The sequence below is a fragment of the Mustela erminea genome, chromosome 2, assembly GCF_009829155.1.
Source record: "Mustela erminea isolate mMusErm1 chromosome 2, mMusErm1.Pri, whole genome shotgun sequence".
NCBI classification, from domain to species: domain Eukaryota; kingdom Metazoa; phylum Chordata; class Mammalia; order Carnivora; family Mustelidae; genus Mustela; species Mustela erminea.
In genome coordinates, this window is record NC_045615.1 from 128738924 (window position 1) to 128745406 (window position 6483).

The window sequence follows — 6483 nt, forward strand, 5'->3', positions numbered from 1 at the left end:
TTTATTAACTTATTCCAGAAAATGAAGGCAAGAGAGTCTGGCTTCCTGGTCAAGTCTTGGAAAAGCCAAGGAGAGCTTCCTCCTATAAAGTCACACTGCCCACAGTGTGCACACACACGGAAGTACACATGTACACTCCCCAGTACTCACACACATTTACACACTCATGTGTGACTGGGTCCCATGTCAGTCATGCTCTGAGGATTTTTCCTCTTGCCCACAGAAGCCTGACTCATGTCAACCAGGAATCAATGCTGCTTTCCTGTCCCTGGGGAGGAGGGGTAGCTGCTGCCACCGTGAAGAACCAAAGTAGGGAGTATGGGGCCCTGGGGCAGAGGGGTGTGGTCGGGTTTGAAGGGCTTGGGCCCAGGTATGCTGCCCCCTGCGACCCTGGAAATGCTACATCCTCCTCTCCTGAGGACAGAACTCGCCAGACTGTACAACATCGAAACAAACTAACTGGGAGGAGGGGCACTTTTTGCGAATTCTTGGAGATTCTGAGAGCAATGAAGGTTTGAATGGTTGCTGGAGGGACCAGTGGACTGGTGCCTGTGATGCTGCGTATCGCTGAGGGTACACACAGCTGGAGCCCAGGAATTTTTCATGGGCCAATCTGCTCGATTCAATGATACTCCGTAGCTGTGCCTGGCAGCCCAGGGGTAGGAATTAAGAAGGCGGCTTAGGAGAAGAATCCAGGTCCAGGGTTTTGCCAGGAAAGAGCCTGACATCTGAGAGGCTTTTCAAGTCATTTAGGAGTTTTGAAGGATAATGGGTTCAGGCAACAAGCTGGTTGCCTGAACCCATTATCAGTGCAGGCTGGTTGGGCAAAGAGCTGAGGGGCCAGTGGAGCATCAGGTGCATGAATCAGGGCGGTGGGATGGAGGGAACGGGAGAACCACAGGATGGGAGGGCCCTTTCGTGACATGGAGATGCTGCCAATTTCTCTGAACTCTGAGAATCCCATATGGGCCATTCTGTTGCCAAGATCCAGGTCAGTAACACAGACGCTCCTTTTTCCTTCCTTTCGGCCCAGCCAAAAAGTTGATCTGTTTGGCCAGGAGGCTAAGAACTCTGTCCTTCTATCCCTCTGTAGGGGATGGTCTTCTCAGTCCCTCCTGGGCTCAATGTGGATGGACCTCCAGGCCCCATAGAGCTCCCCTCCCCAATCATGCCCAGGAAATTAGCATGTGCACTTTGATGTTAAAGGTTTTCCTGAACCAGCTATAGAGAATCAGAAAGAAAATAGGAAAAAAGAGGAATAGGAGGACATTACAAAGATTACAGAATGTTGCATAGGAGTTGCATAGCTTAACCAGATATAGTTATACGGGTTATATGAGTTAACTCTGTGGTTATTTCTAATCATGTGAAATAACTACCAGTTATTTCTCCTTAGAAATATAATGCAAGTCACGCATGTATCTTTACATTTTCTAGCAGCCGTATTAAAAAAAAAAAAAATAGTAAGAACTGGGACATGTGGGTGGCTTAGTCAGTTGGGCAACATACTCCTGATTTCTGCTCAGGTCATATCCTCAGGGTCCTGGAATTGAGCCCAGAGTCAAACTGTGTGCCCAGCAGGGAGTGCACTTGGGGATGATTCTCTCCCTCCTTTTGCCCACCATCCCCCCGCCCACTGCTCATATAGGCACACACGCACATGTGCTACCTCTCAAATAAATAAATAAATCTTTAATTTAAAAAAAAAAAAAAGAGGGGCACCTGGGTGGCTCAGTGGGTTAAAGCCTCTGCCTTCGGCTCAGGCCATGATCCCAGGGTCCTGGGATCGAGCCCCACATCAGGCTCTCTGCTAAGCAGGGAGCCTGCTTCCCTCTCTCTCTGCCTGCTTGTGATCTCTGTCTGTCAAATAAATAAATAAAATAAAATAAAATAGAGAATAAGAACAGGTAAAATTAATTCTAATAGTGCATTTCATTGAACCGAATGTATCCAAAATATTACTATTTCAACATATAATCAAAATTTTGAAATTGCGAATGAGATGTTTAATGTTCTTTTTATTGTGCTCTACCTTCAAAATTTGGTGGATATTTTCCATTTATAACACACCTCAGTTTGGATCAACCACAATTCAAGTGTTCCATGGTCACATGAGACTGTTATACCATATAGAACCGAGCTAGAGTCCCAAAGTGACTGAAAAGCCTCTTACACTCCTGCCCTCTGCGCTTACTCAGAAGGGTCATGTTATTAAGATTCTGTCCTTCTGAGCCTCCAGGAGCCCTGGGGACACTTGCCTCCGTAAGTATTTCCATACTGTGAAGAAACAGCAGTACAAGTACGAGTTCATGTGCGGTAGGGACAAAATAAAGCTTTAAGATTCTGCCTGGGTGTCAGTCAGCATTCAGGCATAGCTCTTTCACCAGAAACGCTTGGCTGAAAGGGAGCTGAGTGCAATGAACATCCCTCCTCGCCCCCATCCAGCCGCCCACCCCCGCCCCACGTCCCTCGGTGAGACCTAATGAAGAACTTTGAATACAGACCTTCTAATCCACCTTTTCTGCTGTAATCACACACCAAGATGGAGGACTGGGGTAAGCCGGTTTCATCTGCTTCAAAGCAATCACAAGAGTTTTCTTGCTGGAGGAACTTCCTGTTTGACTTTGGAGAGGCAAGCTATGTCAACAATCTCTAGTCCCTAAAGGCACGATTCTAAGGGTGCTCCTATTCCTTCTGTCTCCCTGGTGGTTCTGAGTCATGCCGTTGCCTCTGAAACAGAGTCTGGGTCTAGCCTGGGCCGCCCTCCCGCTCACCATCCCACGGCCTGAGTGCTCTCTCCAAAAGCCTGATTATAGCCGACATTCCTCTCTCAGCTCGATGCCCCTCCAGGAGCCAGCCCTTTGCTGCCCATGGGGTCACATTAAAGCCTTTAGCCTGATGTAACCTAATGGTCTACCTCTGGGTAATTCCCTTCCATGCAGGCAGGATCCAGCTCCTCCCCTCTGTGGTCCAGGCTCACTCACTTCTCACATACTCAGGTTGAAGAAGGTTGGTCCCTTGGCCTCTCTGACTCTGTCCCCACTGCCCGCTGCTTGTTCATAGGATGGCCACTCTGACCTCTAGAAATAGCTGCATTCTCTTCCTTGCCCCCTCCCCAAACACGTGTGCTGCCTACCCGTCCCCTCTTCCCACACACAATGCACTAATACAAAGGTGCTGCGTGTAACAACCTTTTCCTGAAAGTTTGGCCGATATCACTGTGGGTCCAGCACAGACAGAACAGGAAAGGAGGCAGTTCTTATAATTCTCACAGCCATCATGGTCGTGGAAGATTCCTTACTGGAAGTACACCACACTCCTTGGGTCTCTACTCACCTCTTTGCTTTCAGGATTACAGCAAAGAGCCCTGACCTCTACTCTTCTAGAATCCCAAAGCCTTCCAGATGCTCCAGTGCCAGCTGGCTTCCCCACAAAAAGATCCTCAAAAGTTTCATTACTTGATGGTGCAGAGGATTAGCTGACCTTATTCCAGATTGCAAGGGCTCTCGATGGAATCCTTGGGCCCCCAAGGGGTCTGTAAATGGAAATAATCAGTTTGTGGATTTGGGTGGAGAAAAATAGTACATCTCTATTAACCTTGCAATTATTCTTTCAATTCATCTTAAATTATTCATCCAAGAGCACCTGGTTGACTCAGTTGGTTAAGCAACTGCCTTCGGCTCAGGTCATGATCCCAGAGTCCCGGGATCGAGTCCCACATCAGGCTCCCAGCTCCACGGGGAGTCTGCTTCTCCCTCTGACCTACCCTCTCATGCTCTCTCTCTCTCTGTCAAATAAATAAACAAAATATTTTTTAAAAATTTATTCAAAAAGTACTCATTATTTTCAATAATCTTGAAGTGACATTTAACATTGCCTCTGATTATGAGTGGAGGCAACAAGCCACAGTACTTCCAACACTGGCATCAATAGAAATCACAGGTATCTTCCTATTTATTATACTTGGGCAGATATCTCAAAATGTGGCTTATACCCATTATTATTTTGAAATCACTTTGAGGTTTAACATTTCCAAGATTTAAAATAAGATCTTATTATTTAAAATGTGAAGTGCCCGTATCACTCGACCATAATTTTTTAAAAATTTTTTCCATAATATTTCAACGTAACTGGTTTCTTTGTAGTGCTACGTAATTCTTTTCATATATTTGAAAACACAATTTGGAAAAGAGATTCCACAGGCTACGCCATTCTTCCAAAGGGATCAGACACAAAAGCACACACCAAAAAGGTATAGAACCCCTGTTCTAAGGGCTGCCTTTGCATCACTGCCCTCCCCGCCAACCCCCATGGAATTTTCTTATGTAAAATGTGTCTTCCCTGCTGCTGCTTCTCTAGAAACTGCTGCAGATATAACCAAGGTTTGGGGGATGTACATTTATTTAGCTGGCTAGATGAATATACATTTCTACATATTTATTATGTGGGGATACTTCTGTCCTCACCCATAGATGAAAGTTAGAGCTGCCCTTATGATTTTCCTGGTGCTTTTAAGGTAATAAAAGCTGCTCTGGACACTAACGAGAAGTCCAGTCCTCTGTAGTCCTCTGTAATTATTAAAAACTCTTCTCTCTCCTATGCTTATACCCCTGTAGGCAGGATGCTTGCCCTGGGAAGGTTGTGTCGTCCGTTTACCAAAGCAGTGACAGACTGTCCATGGGCGTGCCTTAATCCTTAATTGTCCCTTGCCTGCTGGAGCTTTGGCCCTGAAGGTTTTCACCTGAGCGGATCTCTGGAAGTTGGCCTCAGCAAGAGAGCTACCTCCTTCCCAGGGGCATCCTTTGTTCAGGGACTGGTTAATGGGAATGGGGGAACATCCTCCTTCCAAAAGGGATAAATGTAGAAGAGCCACCCATTCTAGAATTCTGCTGTGGGAAAGGTTGGAGCCTCTGTAGCAACCGCATCCGAATTCAGTGCATTCCTCTGCCAGATCCTGATCACACACACACACACACACACACACACACACACACACCACCGTGGGTACAAATCCCCACCTGAGTCTGTACGCTGGGGACCCAATCTTGGCCCCTCTTTCTCCACCAGGTCCTTCTACTAGTCATTCCCCCTCCTGCAGACCACTTTCTTAGCTTCGCAGACTTGGGCTGTGAAGGAGACGAGAAAGAGCACGAGAGTTCTTGTTGTGTATTCTCATCAGAGCTAAATACAAATGGAAGGTGGTTAAAGCAGACTTTTCTCTCCTGTGAATTTTCATTGGTTCTTTGGAGACATCTCCTCCCGCGCTGCCTCCCATCTCTGGGAACCTACCTGCCCCAATTCTCATCAAAGAGAACATCTACTCTGATTATCTCTTCACTTATTCCTCAGGCTCCAGGCTTCTTTTCCCTGAGGGCTACTGGCCCCTGCAGACCAACCTTGTAGACAGGACCTATGACCCCTTCCCAGCCCTGCCCCTCAGGGACACAGTCGTTGCTTTGAAAAACTATGGAAATCACAGCCACTCCTTCCCCAAGTGAAGCCATTTCTTTGCTCTGCTCTCAAAGTAGCTGACTGAGTCTCTCCGGACCACTTAGACTTTGCAAGAAGACAGGCACCAGAAAGAGGACACACATTAAGCTGAGTGGCGTTGCCCGAGAGCCCCCTCGCCTTGAAGTAAAGAAAGAAGAACCCCTTCCCTTTCCTACGTGATGGTGATGAGAGCTTAAAGCCCCAGCACACCAGCCACTTTCTTAAATTCTTCTCTTCTCCTCTTCAATTATTCCCAACCTTTTTACACCTCCCAGATGGGTGAGGAACTCAGTCATGTCCCTGGTTTTGACCACCTCATTGATAAATAGGCAACCCACACCTCCCTTTGGAATGTGGTATTTGGTATATCTTGATGCCTTAATTGAAACAACGACCTGTACCTGCTGTAGTCGATCTTCGTTTTACTCTCTTTCTTTCTCTCTCTCTCTCCACAATGTTGACCTCTATTGCCTTAATCTCTCATTATTCCTTTACCTAAAGTCCATGTTCCAGCCAAATGGGTCTACTTTCAAATTCACCAAAGGCCCCATAAATATTCCTACCTGCCCTTTCTTCAACATATGTCACCTTCCAATGTCCTCCACATGTAGGAGAACATGTATCATTTCATGTCCTGATTCCTCTGGAAATGGTACTCTTAACCATCCCTGTCATTGGTTTCCATTCTGTCCCCAGACTGAGCAACTGTACTCTGCTACTTTCTGATCTACGGGATGCCTCCCCCTCTTTCCAACAGACTGCAAACAGTGAGGATACCAACAATGTTTTATTGAGTAGAGAAGTAAACTTTTTTAAATGATACCAGCACATTCTCCACCTGGATGTTGAAGGAATAAATTCTTTGAAACACATGTTCTCTATTAAGGGGCATGGAAGGGGTCACCTGAGTCTGCTCCATTGACCCAGGATAAGGGTGTGACTGGACTTTTGTGTCCTGAACAAAGGTGCCCTCTAACCCCCATGGTATGCAAG